The 15,862-nt window shown below is 44.5% G+C and overlaps 1 non-coding gene across 1 annotated transcript; it reads right to left on the reverse strand.

Moving 5' to 3' along the window:
- Window positions 1-243: 243 nt before the first annotated feature.
- On the reverse strand, window positions 244-382 carry LOC145350390 (U4 spliceosomal RNA). The gene has a single exon (XR_013888179.1). It is a non-coding gene; the product is annotated as a U4 spliceosomal RNA (small nuclear RNA).
- Window positions 383-15,862: the final 15,480 nt, after the last annotated feature.

Genomic DNA, 15,862 nt, shown 5'->3' on the forward strand with positions numbered 1-15,862 from the left:
TTCAAGTGCTCCAGTTTCCTCCCACAGTCCAAAAGATGTTCTGGTTAGGTGCATTGGCCATGCTAAATTACCCCTTGGTGTACCTAAGGAGGCTCCGGAGTGTGGCAACTAGGGGATTTTAAGAACATAAGAACATAAGAAATAGGAGCAGGAGTAGGCCATCTCGCCCTTCGAGCCTGCCCCGCCATTCAATAAGATCATGGCTGATCTGTCGTGGCTCAGTTCCACCGTATTAATGTAAGCTGACTTGTCATACTAATAAATAAACTTTTACTTTTTTCAACAAATCAAATCAAATCTGGAATTAAATGTTTGTTTCAAGAAGCAATAGTCACGTCTCGGTTAAACCTCATCAGTTACGATACTACCCCTGCGCAAAGCTCAGTAATGGTGATAACAAAAATATCGGATTGTTGGAAAAACCCATCTGGTTCACTAATGTCCTTTAGGAAAGGAAATCCGCCATCTTTACCAGGTCTGGCCTACATTGGACTCCAGACTGATTGCGCCCTGGAGCAGCTAAGTGAGACACTCAGTTCTATTCAAAGAGGAAGCTTACTGGCCTGCAAGAGCCCTCCACCACATCCACTACTCCACCAATCTTGGTGTCATCAGCAAATTTATTAACCCACCCTTCAGCCTCCTCTTCCAAGTCATTGATAAAAATCACAACAGCAGACGAACCAACGCTGATCCCTGTGGTACACCACTGGTAACTGGCCTCCAGTCTGAAAATTTTCCTTCCACCACCACCCTCTGTCTTCTATGAGACAGCCAGTTACTTCTCCAAGTAAGGCATTGAATAAATACTTTTCTTCAGTGTTCACTAAGGAGAGGGGCCGTGTTTTTGAGGAGGAGAGTGTGATACAGGCTGATAGGATAGAGGCGGTAGTTGTTCTGATAGAAGATCTATTTATTAGCAATTTTGAAAAACCTGAGGGTAAATGAGTCCCCTGGGCCAGATGGGGTACAAGCTAGGGTACTGTGGGAAGCAAGGGATGAGATTGCAGATCCATTAGCTTTGATCTTTGGGTCCTCACTGTCCACAGAGATTGTGCCAGAGGACTGGAGAGTGGCAAATGTTGTTCCTCTCTTCAAGAAAGGAAATAGGAATGACCCTGGTAATTATAGGCCAGTTAGTCTTACTTCGGTGGTTGGTAAGTTAATGGGAAGAGTCCTGAGGAATTGGATTTATGACCATTTGGAAAGATGCAGCTTAATCCGAGATAGTCAACACGGTTTCATGAGGGGTAAGTCCTGCCTTACAAATTTGATTGAATTCTTTGAGGAGGTAACTAAGTGTGTAGACGAAGGTAGAGCAGTTGATGTCATATACATGGATTTTAGTAAGGCATTTGATAAGGTTCCCCATGGTAGGCTCATGAAGAAAGTAAGGAGGTGTGGGATAGAAGGAAATTTGGCCGATTGGATAAATAACTGGCTGTCTCATAGAGAACAGAGGTGGTGGAAGGAAAATTTTCAGACTGGAGGTCAGTTACCAATGGTGTACCACAGGGATCAGTGCTGGGCCCTCTGCTATTTGTAATTTTTATCAATGACTTGGAAGAGGGGACTGATGGGTGGGTTAGTAAATTTGCTGATGACACAAAGATTGGTGGAATAGTGGATGAGGTGGAGGGCTCTTGCAGGCTGCAAAGAGACATTAATAGGATGCAGAGCTGGGCCGAAAAGTGGCAGATGGAGTTTAACCCTGATAAGTGTGAGGTAATTCATTTTGGTAGGACAAACTTGAATGTGTCAATGGCAGGGTTCTGAGGAATGTGGAGGAACAGAGAGATCTTGAGGTTTATATCCACAGATCTCTGAAGATTGCCACTCAAGTGGATAGAGCCATGAAGAAGGGTTAGCGTTTATTATCAGGAGGTTGAGTTTAAGACTTGTGGAGTTATGCCGCAACTATACCGGACGTTGGTGAGGCCACATTTGGAATATTGTGTGCAGTTCTAGTCACCTCACTACAAGAAAGATGTGGAAGCATCGGAGAAAGTGCAGAGGAAATTTACCAGGATGCTGCCTGGTTTGGAGGGTAGGTCTTATGAGGAAAGGTTGAAGGAGCTAGGGCTTTTCTCTTTAGAGCGGAGGAGGGTGAAAGACACAATAGAAGTTTAGAAGATGAAGGGGAGTGGACATACTGAGACTATTTCATCAACTGTTACAAGGAGGCATAACTATAAGTTTCATGGTGGGAGATATAGGAGGGATGTCCAAGGTAGATTCTTTACTCAGAGTGGTTGGGGTGTGGAATGCACTACCTGCTGTGATAGTGGAGTCGGACACTTTAGGAACTTTCAAGCGGTTATTGGATAGGCACATGGAGCACACCAGAATGATAGGGAGTGGGATAGCTTGATCTTGGGTTCGGACAGAGCTCGGCACAACATCGCGGGCCGAAGGGCCTGTACTGTGGTGTAATGTTCTACGCTCTTCTATGATTTCCACCTTCTCAATGCCAATCAGATAATAAATGCTGTCTCTGTCAGTGCTGCCCACGTCACTTGAATAAAGAAGTTTTATTGAAGTGAAAGAGTCGGTCCCTCACTGCTGAAATCCTCCTTTCAGTGGATGTTTTTTGACAAAACAAAGTTTTGAATTAGAAGATAAATTGTTTGAAATGATTTGTGCTGGTTGTGTTATTGGACAGGAAATGAATGGACACTGGTACAGCTGTCTCAAACAGCTTAATCCTGATTGAAATCTCTGAAAATATTTACAATTTGTGACTGGTGGGGTCATTTCTTCCCCTTTTGATGAGGGGTTTTGGTTGAAGTCACATTTGGAATGTGTTTTTGAACTTTTGGCGTTTACTGTAATTGAGTGATTCGCTGTTGCCAAATGCAGTGGGTGTTAAATTATTGAGGAAACAGGGAAGCTGATGTTGTTATCATTGGATCAGGAGCTGCATTCTAATTTTGGTAAATCTTATTCGAACACTAGTGCATTGTTTCCCTTGTAGCTTAACCCTGTCAAAGGGTCAAAATGAAAGTCATTGCAAAATCCAGCAGCTACAAATATTTATTTCATCGTACATTACACGCAGGAGTTTGCAGAGGGGCAGATTCCAAGGGGAATTGTGCTTTTTGACTGCAGGGTATGTGGGGAATGGCTGCAGTCAGTTATTGTTTTGCTGTCTACGGCAATGGTAATTCTTTAAAAGTGGGCGATTTGGCACCCAGCTATGATATCGTTGGGGAGTGGGGAACAAATTGAGAACGTCACAGGTTCATCAAGTTTCACTGAAGATTAAGAAGCGAAGGGAGGGAGCTTCGAACCTCAATGGGAGTCTGACAGAACCAGATCATGCACCCGCTCACTATACACCATATGTACCCTTCCCCCACTCCGCCTCACCCTGATCACTGCCCTCCAATCCTCCAAATCATAGAATCCCTAAAGTACAGAAGAGACCATTTAGCCCATCAAGTCAGTACCAACTTTCTGGCAGAGAGTCTTACCCAACCGCACAACCCCACATATTTACCATGACTAATCCTCCTGACTGATACATCTTTGGACAATAAGGGGTAATTTAGTATGGTCAATCCACCTAATCTACACATCTTTGGACAGTGGGAGGGAACCGGAGCACCCGGAGGAAACCCAGGCAGACATGGGGAGAATGTGCAAACTCCACACAATCATCCAAGGCTGGAAATTGAACCCGTGTCCCTGGTGCTGTGAGGCAGCAATGCTAACCACCGTGCCAATGGGAACAGTTTCTCCCTAGCAACTCTGTCCAGTCTCTTGGTGGTTTTGAACGCCTCTATCCCCTCTTAGTCTTCTCTTTGCCAAGTGGGTGAGGTGTTGTTGGGTGAGGGAGGGGGTGTGGGGTAGGATGGGGGCCCTATCCCACTGGAAGTAAAGTCAGCATAGAGCACACATGCACTGCAGGCGGAGACCTTACCTTACTCCAGGACCTTACTCTTGGGCCTGCTCGCAATTCTGGCAGCATCAAGTGGGTATTAGTGGGTAATGCCAGGACTGCCAACAGGCTCAACGATCCTCAACAGGATCTTGGAGTGAGGTGAGTGCTGCATATTGGGTGGGGAGAGATTGGGGGGTTTAGGGAGGAGGGGCTGAGTATGACTGGCTGGTAGGATGAAATGTGGGTGCTATCTTTGGGGGACTGCCCCTACCCCTCCTGAAAATCCCCCGTTTTCCAGCTGTCCACACCTGCTGTATTATAACATGAGCAGCTGACTATCGGGGTTAACTGGCTTGTTAACAATGAGTCTATGGAGTGCACCGAGCCACGTTACTGCCCCTTTTCCATTCCTTGTGGGCTTTGTCTTCGACCCTCTGAGACATCACACAGGATTTTCCGACCGCACTCACCCCAAGACCGGAAAATTCAGTCCAAGGTCAATGGATCCTTGAATGGACCATGTCCCGCTCGCTACAATTTCCCATCCCTCTCTCTCGTGGGTGGGACTGAAAAATTCCACCTCCCCTCTTTCTCCAGCACTCTCCCTAACTAATACTGCCACCCCTCCCTCTTTTCCTCCTTTTCCTCCTTTCCTTGCATCCAGGAATATTTAGCAGCCAGTTCCGCTTTGTCCTCTGTGACAGGCACAGTATCCAGATGACAAACTGTGCCTTGTTTACCACATTCTGTGCATTTCCATTCACACACTGTAACTCTGATTTAAACTCTATTACTTTCCCCTTTACCACAAATTAATTTACTGTTCTCTATTCTTGTGCTATTTCTCCCAGAATCCTGGTATTTCTCTCTCATATTATTGCCTGGTTCTCACACCCTTCCCAAGTTAGCATTAAAGCCCTCCCAAGAACATTAGCAAGACACTATGCAAGGAACTCTGTCCTGGCTCTGTTAAGGCGCCACCCACCTGCTTCTAAGCCAGTCCTAATGTCCCGGAGGGAGCGATCCTTAGCCCATGTTCGCCATCCACGGGAATGGAGGAGAGGCTGAAGATTTGGTGAAACCTCAGAAGTTGCATTGTGTCTTTGCAGTCTCCTGCTCTCTCCCACTTTTCCAGTATCTATCTCTCGCTAACTCTCACTGTCTCTCTGTTTCCAGCCTCTATCTCTCTCTAACTCTTGCATTCTCTTTGTTTCCAGTCTCTATCTGTCTCTAACTCTCTCTGATTCCAGCCTCTGGCTCTCTCTAACTCTTGCTGTCTCGCTGTTTCCAGCCTCTATCTCTCTCTCTAACTCTCATGTTCTCTTTGTTTCCAGTGAATCTGTTGCAATGGTTTGTCTCACTCCCCCAGCACCGTTAACTCTGCCTCCCCCCCACCTCCACAGGATCAAATCAGCCTGTCTGATTTCTCATCCGTGCTGCCCCCCTCAGTGAGCTCACCTACAGGCAGAGTGTTAGCATGTACACTGACAACTCCCAGCCCAATCTCACCACCAGCTCTCTATTCCTGCACCCTTGCTGAATGATTGGGCTATTTCTCTGACACCCAGAGTGGATGAGCAGAAATTTCCTCCAATTAAATATTGGGAGGACTGAAACCATTGTTTCTGGTCCGTACCACATCCCAGACACCATCCGTCTCCCTGCCAATATTCAGACATTGAATCACACTGGTCTTGATATCAATTGCAACACTGAGATGGGATTCTGATTACATATCAGTGCCATCATAAAACACAGGACAGTACAGCACAAGAACAGGCCCTTTGGCCCACAGTATTGTGCCGTAATTAACTTAATTCCATATCCTTCTATTCCTTGCATATTCATGCATTTATCTAAAAGCCCCTTAATTGCCCCTATCGTATCTGCCTCCACCACTACCCCTAGCAGCATGTCCCAGACACCTACCACTCTCTATGTAAAACAACTTGCCTCTCACATCTCCTTTGAACTTTCCCCCTCTCACCTTAAGCCTGCGCCCCCGAGTATTAGACATTTCAACTCTGGGAGAAAGATTCTGGCTGTCAACCCTATCAATGCCTCTTACAATTTTATAGACTTTGATCAGGTGCCCCCTCAGCCTCCAGCACTCCAGGGACAACAACCCTAGTTGGTCACCATCACTAAGACTGTCTTTTTCCCATAGTAACATTGTCCAACTCTGCTCCTGCCTCAATCTTGCTGCTACTGAAACTCTCATCTACATCTCTGTTACCACGGGACCCAACACACTCCTGGCTGCTGTCTCACACTCTGTCCACTAAACCTAAATCATCTAGCCTGCTGCTTGTGGCTTGACTCCGATCAAATTCAATTCAGTTGTTCCCTCCCCGCTCGTTGACCTACACTGACTCCTAGTGAGACCTTAATTTTAAAATTCTCATCCATATTTTCAAACCTCACCCTTCCCTATCTTAAGCCAGTATGATGTTGTGGGCATCACAGAGGCAAAGCTGCAAGGGAATCAGGGCTGGGATCTAAATATCCAAGGATATGAGTCCTATCGATGGGCAAAGGAGGTAGGGTCGTCTTGCTAGTAAGGAATGAAGTCAAATCGATAACAAGAAGTGATAAGAACATAAGAAATAGGAGCAGGAGTAGGCCATCTAGCCCTTCGAGCCTGCCCCGCCATTCAATAAGATCATGGCTGATCTGTCGTGGCTCAGTTCCACTTTCCTGCTTTCTCCCCATAACCCTTAATTCCCTTGTCTGCCAAAAACCTATCTACCTGTGTCTTAAACATAAGAGGTAGCCTCCACCACTTCAACGGGCAGAGAATTCCAGAGATTCACCACCCTTTGAGTGAAGAAGTTCCTCCTCAACTCTGTTCTAAACTGCGCCCCCCCCCCACTTATCTTGAGGCTGTGCCCTCTAGTGCTGCTGTCCTTTCTGAGCGGGAAGAATCTCTCTACCTCTACCCTATCCATCCCTTTCATTATCTTATACATCTCTATAAGATCCCCCCCTCATCCTTCTAAACTCCAACGAGTGCAGACCCAGTCTATTTAGTCTCTCTTCATAGTCTAACCCCCTCATCTCCGGTATCAGCCTAGTGAACCTCCTCTGCACAGGATCAGGAGGCATAGAATCTCTGTGGGTAAATTTGAGGAATCGCAAAGGTAAAAATACTCTAATGGCAATTATGTACAGGCCCCCCAGCAGTAGTTAGGATGTGGGACGGAAAATAAATCAGGAGATAGAAAAGGCATATAAAAAAGGCAATATTACAATAATCATGGAGGACTTCAATATGCAGGTGGACTGGAAAAATCAGATGGATGGTGGATCCCAAGAGAAGAAATTTGTGGAATGTCTAAGAGGTGATTTTTTTTGAAACAGCATGTGATAGAGCCTACTAGGGAACAGGCAATTCTAGATTTGGTGATGTGTAATGAGGCTGACTTGATTAGGGAACTAAAGGTGAAGGAATCCTTAGGGAGCAGTGACCACAATATGATAGAATTCACGCTGCAGTTTGAGAGGGAGAAGCTGGAATCAGATGTAGCAGTATTACAATTAAATAAAGCTAACTACAAAGACATGGGTTGATTGGAAAGAGGTTTGGAAAAGGAGCCCAGCAGGGAAGATAGTGGAACAGCAATGGCAGGAGTTTTTAGGGGTTATTTGGGAGCCAGAAATTCGTCCCAAGGAGAAGGAAACATGCTAAGGGCATCCATAGCTGATGAGGGAAGTCAAGGACATCATAAAAACAAAAGAAAAAGTATCCAAAGTGACGAGGATTAGTGGGAAACCAGAGGATTGGGAAGCCTTTAAAAGTAGCAGAGGACAACTAAAAAACCAATAAGGGAGGAAATATAAGTATGAGCTAGCTAGTAATATATAAAAAAAAAGAGGTTTCTTCAATATCTAAAAGGTAAGAGAGAGGCAAAACTAGCCCTTGGACCACTGGAAAATGAGGCTGGAGAAGTAATATTAGGAAACAAAGCAATGGCAGAGGAACTGAATAGTTACTTTGCAGCAGTCCTCACGGTGCAAGACAGCAGTGGGATGCCAGAGCTCCAGAAGAATCAGTGGGCACAGGTAGTGATCATCACCAAGGAGAAGGTTCTGGGGAAACTGAAAGGCCTGAAGATGGATAAATCATATGGACCAGATGGAATACAGCCCAGGGTTCTAAAAGAGATAGCTGAAGAAATTGTGGAGGCATTGGTGGTGATCTTTTAGGAATCACTAGAGGCAGGGAGGTTACCAGAGAACTGGAAAATAGCTAATGTAACTCTGCTGTTTAAAAAGGGACAAAGGCAGCAGACAGGAAATTATAGGCCGGTTAGCCTGACTTCAGTCATTGGCAAGATTTTAGTCTCCATTATTAAAGATGAGATTGTGGAGTACTTGGAAGTGCACAATAAAGTAGGACTGAGTCAGCACAGCTTTGTCAAAGGGCAGTCAGGTCTGACAAATCTGATAGAGTTCTTTGAGGAGAGTGAGCAAAGAAGTGGCAGATGGAATACAATGTGGAAAAGTGTGAGGTTATGCACTTTGGAAGGAGGAATGGAGGCAAAGACTATTTTCTAAATGGGAAAATGCTTAAGAAATCAGAAAGACAAAAGGACTTGAGAGCCATTGTTCAAGATTCTCTTAAGGTTAACATGCAAGTTCAATTGGCAGTTCGGAAGGCAAATTCATTGTGAGCGTTCATGTGGAGAGGGTTAGAATACAAAAGCAGGGATGTACTTCTGAGGCTTTATAAGGCTCTGGTCAGACCCCACTTGGAGTATTGTGAGCAGTTTTGGGCTCCGTAGCTAAGGAAGTATATGCCGGCCTTGGAAATGTTCCAGAGGAGGTTCACAAGAATGATCCTTGGAATAAAGAGCTTGAGGAACGGCTGAGGACTCTGGGTCTATACTTGTTGGAGTTTAGAAGGATAAGGAGGGATCTTATTGAAACTTACAGGATACTGCGAGGCCTGGATGAGTGGATGTGGACAAGACGTTTCCACTAGTAGGAAAAACTAGAACCTGAGGGCACAATTTGCAGAACCTGTTTCCTCTCGGTCATGAGGAAGGGGCAGGGGTTTGTTGATGTTTGACTGTTCAGGGAAGAGATCAGGATTATGGCTCCATCCATTCTCCCTCCCTTCAGGTGCAGGGGGGGACACTGTGCTGGGTACAGCTCTGAAGCAGTGACTTAGAGCGAAAGCTTTTCTGTTGCAATGTTTCAAGATAAAATCAGTTTGAGAGAGCAACAGAGCGTGTGCTTTCCCATAGTTTGAGGAGAGGAGATTAAGTTAACTAAATGCAGTCTGTTTAAATCATTATCACGCATCTTTTCCTGTTATTATGAAATCAAGCCCCTTTAAAATTTATATCGGCACCACCTCTCACTGACAGCTTGTTAGAGTCAGAGAGGAACATGTAAGAACACGGGAAAAAGAAAGCATTCTTTCTGGTTGTATCACAGCTTGGTATGGTTCCTGCTCTGCCCAAGACTGCAAGAAACTACAGAGGATTGTAAATGTAGCCCAATCCATCACACAAACCAGCCTCCCATCCATTGACTCTGTCTACGCTTCCCACTTCCTCAGGAAAGCAGCCAGAATAATTAAGGACCTTGCATACCCGAGACATTCTGTCTTCCACCTTCTTCCATTGGGAAAAAGATACAAAAGTCTGAGAACACATACCAACCGACTCAAGATCAGCTTCTTCCCTGCTGCAATCAGACTTTTGAAAAGAAACATAGAAGTTAGGAGTAGGGGGAGCCCATTTGGACCTTCGAGCCTGCTCCACCATTCATCACAATTATGGCTGATCATCCAACTCAATAGCCTAATCTTGCTTTCTCCCCATAACCTTTGATCCCATTCACTCCAAGTGCTATATCCAGCCACCTCTTGAATAATTCAATGTTTCCTGTGGTAATGAATTCCAAAGGCTCACCACTCTCTGGGTGAAGAAATGTCTCCTTACCTTTGTCCTAAATGGTCTACCCTGAATCCTCAAACTGTGACCTCTGGTTCTGGATTCCCCCACCATCGAGAACATCCTCATTGAGAGATCTCATTGAGACGTATAAGATGATGAATGGGATGGATAGGATAGAGGTGGAGAGACTCTTCCCGCTCAGAAAGGACAGTAGGACTAGAGGGCACAGCCTCAAGATAAAGGGGGGGGCGGTTTAGAACGGAGTTGAGGAGGAACTTCTTCACTCAAAGGGTGGTGAATCTCTGGAATTCTCTGCCTGTTGAAGTGGTGGAGGCTGCCTCGCTCAATATTTTTAAGACGTGGGTTGATAGGTTTTTGATAAGAGAGGGGATTAAGGGTTATGGGGAGAGGGCGGGAATGTGGAACTGAGCCACGACAGATCAGCCATGATCTTATTGAATGGCGGGGCAGGCTCGAGGGGCTAGATGGCCTACTCCTGCTCCTATTTCTTATGTTCTTATGTTCTCCCTGTATCTACCCTGTCTAGCCCTGTTAGAATTTTCTAAGTGTCTGCGAGATCCTCCCTCATTTGTCTGAACTCCAGTGAAAACAATCCTAACCTTGTCAATCTCTCTTCACACATCGGTGCCGCCATCCCCGGAATCAGCCTGCATTCCCTTGAGAGCAAGAGCAACCTTTCTCAGAAAAGGAGACCAAAACTGCACTCAATATTTGAGGTGTGGCCTCACCAAGGCCCTGTGTAATTGCAACAAAACATCCCTGCTCCTGTACTCGAAACCCCTCACAATGAGTGACCCTGGCAGGGTGAAGACAGGGTGAATGACAAACCCATTTCAATGCGAGTTGCTGCTCCTATTTCTTATCTTGTGATGTTAATCAACCAATAAACTGCCTGGGGATGGCTTTCTGCTCACGGGTGAATGGGAATCTATGGTGGAGTGGGAACCAGAGTCCTGTTGTGTGTTCTTTTCCTCGCGTGTGAGATAGGGAGGTAGTTGTTGTTATTAGATGAAGTGTCGTGATTTCTTCTTGTTCAGTACCTCAGGGAGGGTCGCATATGGGATCTTTGTGAAGGTAAAAACATTCAGAACACTCACAATCTGTCTGAGTCATTACACGCTCAGTTAAAACAATTCAAAAACAAATAGATTTACAACCTTCCAGAAGCATGCTACTCAATTTACACCAACGCGAGTTATCAAGAAACAGTAAGCTTGGCTCCATGTTTTTGTGTTTTCGGGATCCTTAAGGGGGAGGGGGACCACCCCCAAGTCGTGGTCCACATAGGCACTAACGACATAGGTAGGGAAAGGAATGGGGATGTAAGGCAGAAATTCAGGGAGTTAAGGTGGAAGCTTAGAGCTAGAACAAACAGAGTTATTATCTCTGGTTTGTTACCCGTGCCACATGCTAGCGAGGAGAGGAATAAGGAGAGAGAGCAGTTGAACATGTGGCTACAGGGATGGTGCAGGAGGGAGGAGTTCAGATACCTGGATAATTGGGGCTCATTCTGGGATAGGTGAGACCTCCACAAATGGGATGGTCTACCCTGAACCAGAGGGGTACCAATATCCTGGAAGGAAAATTTGCTAATGCTCTTCGGGAGGGCTTAAACTAATTCAGCAGGGGGATGGGAACCTGAATTGTAGCTCCAGCATACAGGAGGTTGAGAGTAGTGTGGTCAATAAGATTTCAAGGTTGCAGGAGTGTACCGGCAGACAGGAAGGTGAATTGAAATATGTCTATTTCAACGCCAGGAGCATCCTGAATGAGGTGGGTGAACTTGCAGCATGGGTTGGTACCTGGAACTTTGATGTTCTGGCCATTTCGGAGATATGGACAGAGCAGGGACAGGAATGGTTATTGCAGGTTTCAGGGTTTAGATGTTTCAATAAGACCAGTGAAGGTGGTAAAAGAGGGGGAGGTGTGGCATTGTTAGTCAAGGTCAGTATTACAGTGGCAGAAAGGATGTTCCATGAGGGCTTGTCCACTGAGGTAGTACGGGCTGAGGTTAGAAACAGGAAAGGAGAGGTCACCCTATTGGGAGTTTTCTATAGGCATCCAAAAAGTTCCAGAGATGTAGAGGAAAGGATTGCAAAGATGATTTTGGATAGGAGTGAAAGTAACAGGGTAGTTGTTATGGGGGATTTTAATTTTACAAATATTGACGGGAAATGCTATAGTTCGAGTGCGTTAGAGGGGTCAATTTTTGTCCAATGTGTGCAGTACGGTTTCCTGACAGAGTATGATAGACCAACAAGATGTGAGGCCACATTGGATTTGGTACTGGGTAATGAACCAGGCCAGGTGTTAGATTTGGAGGTAGGTGAGCACTTTGGTGATAGCGACCACAATTCAGTTACATTTACTTTAGCGATGGAAAGGGATAGATATATACCACAGGGCAAGAGTTATAGCTGGAGGAAAGAAAATTATGATGCGATTAGGTGAGATTTAGAATGCATAGGATGTGGAAGGAAACTGCAGGGGATGAGCACAATTGAACTGTGGATCTTGTTCAAGGAACAGCTACTGCATGTCCTTGATAAGTATTTAGTTGTCAGGCAGGAAGGGAATGGTTGAGTGAGGGAACTGTGGTTTACTAAAGAAGTTGAATCACTTCTGAAGAGGAAGAAGGAGGCTTATGTCAAGATAAGACATGAAGGCTCAGTTAGGGCACTTGAGAGTTACAAGTTAGCCAGGAAGGCCCATCGCGCCTGCACTCATACCATTCATAAAGTACTTAGAGGAGACGGAAAGGAGGGGCTGTAGAATGTAATGTTGAGTCTATCTGTGCTCAATCTTTTCCTGTCACTCATGGACTAACCTCTCCACCAGGGCAGTGGAGAAAAGATAGGGGATTAATTTCCATATGGAACAGTTACCAACTGGGAATTCCTCTCGATTTGAATGGTTCACAATCTCAAAGCACATTTATGAAACATTAAATAACTGCAAGAAGAAAGGTCAGAGTGACCAACTAGCTCCCTCTGCCTCCCTTCCCCTGTGGAGTTGACTAGGAGGTTCCCTGTGACTGGACAGCCATAACTGTAATGAGTCAATTTCTGGGGAATCCTGGATATGACACCTTGCCTTGCCTCTGCCATCAATGCCATTGGTACATAATCTCTATCACTATTTCCACTATTCAATATTATATAAATGTGCTGCTGGAATTTGAACGAGGCCTATTGTAAACAAGAGGAATTCAGCTATCCCAGTGGGAAGACATGCTTGTTCCGTCTGGAAGTTATCCACTGCCAATTTTCACTGTCTCTGGTGGAGAAGGAGGAATGAGGGGAAGAAGAAGAAATGCAGAATGTCAAACAGCCTCATAAAGGAATGGGAAATCGGGAATAAATTGGGTCACTGATCCTCGATCCTTGTGTCATTCACTGTATCCAGCAAAGAGATAATAAAGAGCTCTAATGTTTTACTAACCTCGTTTACTCCCACTCTCCCTGTTTGTCCACTCCCACATCATCAACAGTCATTAGTGGTGAGTAGGTTGTGGATTTTCCTGTGGCTCTATATCCTGCTGTGGCTTGTTGACTCAACTGGCCGAAGGTTTGCTTTCATTGGCTTGTGACCTTGTTACCTTGAAGATAATATTGTCTCTCAATCCCCTTGACCCAAAAAAATGAGTGACTCCGTTTTCTCCTCAATTCATTTAATGGCTGCTATCAAAGTATCCAGCCTATAGTTTTGAATTATCTTTCATTATCAGCCTTTTTATTGTACAGTTTTCCATAATCCTTGAAAGTTGCAACAAAAGTGATCAAAAATTTAGTTGAGGCGAACAGTATTCAGATAGTTAACCTCTCCGCTCTGGAATCATCCTTGCAAATGGTTGTTGCCCTTATCCAGTGATTCTGTACTCTTTCCATAGAAGGAGTCCAGAAATCTCAGGATAACAGATTCTCTACAGTGCAGAAGGAGGCCATTCAGCCCATTAAGTCTACATGGACAACACTGATCCTCAATCCTCATGTCATTCACTGTACCCTGCAGGGAATGGCTCTATCCCTGTAACCCCACGTATTTACCCTGCGAATCCCCTGACACCAAGGGCAATTTAGCATGGCCTATCAATTTAACCCAATGTTCACAATTCATGAAATGTGACCCAGCCAACTTCCAATACATGTTGATTCCCTGTTTTCCAATTCTATTCCAAAATCCCAGTGCTTCACAAGCACTTTATAGCAGTTGTCACTTGTTTGTTTTATACCTTCACACAAACTTTCTCCTCCCTTGAGAAAGTGTTGGGAGGATTGGCAATCTGGTTAGCAACCCATTTGAACCACATTAAGATTCCTGCTTCCAGCCCGTGGAGACAATGGAGTGGGAGCTGAGTACGCAGGATGACCAGGCCGGAGACAGAGGGCACTACCCATTGAAACATGAGACCTCTTCAAAACATGTGAATGCTGTTAGTGGTTATGTTTACACACCATTTTGATCCCTTCGCTTTCCTGCCTCGATCAAACGGCTATCTCTCAAGAAATGCACAGTGTCATTATTCTTCCAACCAAAATACACCACTTCTTTGATTTGATTTGATTTGTTATTGTCACATGTATTAACATACATTGAAAACTATTGTTTCTTGCAAGCTATACAGACAAAACATACTGTTCCTCGAGACGGATGTAAGTCATAGCTAGGGTGTAGAGAAAGATCAACTTAATGCAAGGTAGGTCCATTCAAAAATCTGATGGCAGCAGGGAAGAAGCTGTTCTTGAGTACATTGGTGCATGACTTCAGATTTTTGTATCTTTCTCCCGACGGAAGAAGGTGGAAGAGAGAATGTCCGGGATGCATGGGGTCCTTAATTATGCTGGCTGCTTTTCTGAGGCAGCAGGGAGTGTAGACAGAGTCAATAGATGTGAGGCTGGTTTGCATGACGGATTGGGCTACATTCACGACCTTTTGCACTCCTTTCCATAACCCCACATCTTTCAATTTATACTTATGCCTTTACTTCTTCCTTATTAGGATTGAAATTAATTTGCTGTGTACACAAATATGTTGTAAGTTTATTAATATGTTTCCTGTGTTTTGTTACAGGCCTCTGATATATATTAACAATCACCCAATTTTGTGGCATCTGCGAATTTTGAAACTGAATCAATTCCTGACAGGTCAGTACATTCTCGTGTTATCTCCCTTGGAAATTAATAAAGGCCAAATATTCCCATTGAACACAGTAACCCTCTGTTAATCTGGGAGGAGCCAAATTCCCAAATTAATGGAGAAAGGAAAGAAATGCCTAAGGAGGAAGGAGCAACACTGGATCGAATGTTAACATGACCTTGCAGTGAGTCCAAATGAAACTGCAGTGAACAAAACATTAGGAACAGAAACATCGTCGTGTCAAGTAAGATTAATAGTGGAAATAATTTGGCACAAGCATTTCTTTTGTTTATAGAAGTGGAAAACAAACTGTGGATTGTTTGACTGCTGTAAGCTTGTAAAATCCTTGAAAAGGGATAAATATTGGAAAGGAGTTGGAGCTACAAGAGTGAAAAGATGGTTAAATTCTCACTGAATTTCCACACCCCACAAACCCATGGAGCCAAAGTCTCTTCACTGGTTTATTACAAGCAACAAAGTCAAGTGGAACCAACGATTGGTCAACTAGCTTCTTTAGATTTTGAAACTTATTGTGTTTTTCATACACATTTGGATGTGAATCACTCACATTAATGTTGGCATTTTATTTGATTGGTTTTCAACCATTGTCATTCTCACCAACCGTAAAGGATTTAGATAAATGCGAGGTGATGCATTTTGGTAGATTGAACCAGGGCAGGATTTACTCAAAGAGTCATAGAAGTTTACAGCATGGAAGCAGGCTCTTCGACCCAACTTGTCCATGTCGCCATTTTTTAAAAACCCCTAAGCTAATCCCAATGCCCTCATTTGGCCCATATCCCTCCATACCCATCGTACCCATGTAACTATCTAAACGCTTTTTAAAAGATAAAATTGTATCCACCTCTACTACTATCTCTGGCAGCTTGTTCCAGACACTCACCAATCTCTGTGT

This window comes from Carcharhinus amblyrhynchos, chromosome 11 (genome assembly GCF_965287045.1).
Source record: "Carcharhinus amblyrhynchos chromosome 11, sCarAmb.v2.hapA, whole genome shotgun sequence".
Classification (NCBI taxonomy): domain Eukaryota; kingdom Metazoa; phylum Chordata; class Chondrichthyes; order Carcharhiniformes; family Carcharhinidae; genus Carcharhinus; species Carcharhinus amblyrhynchos.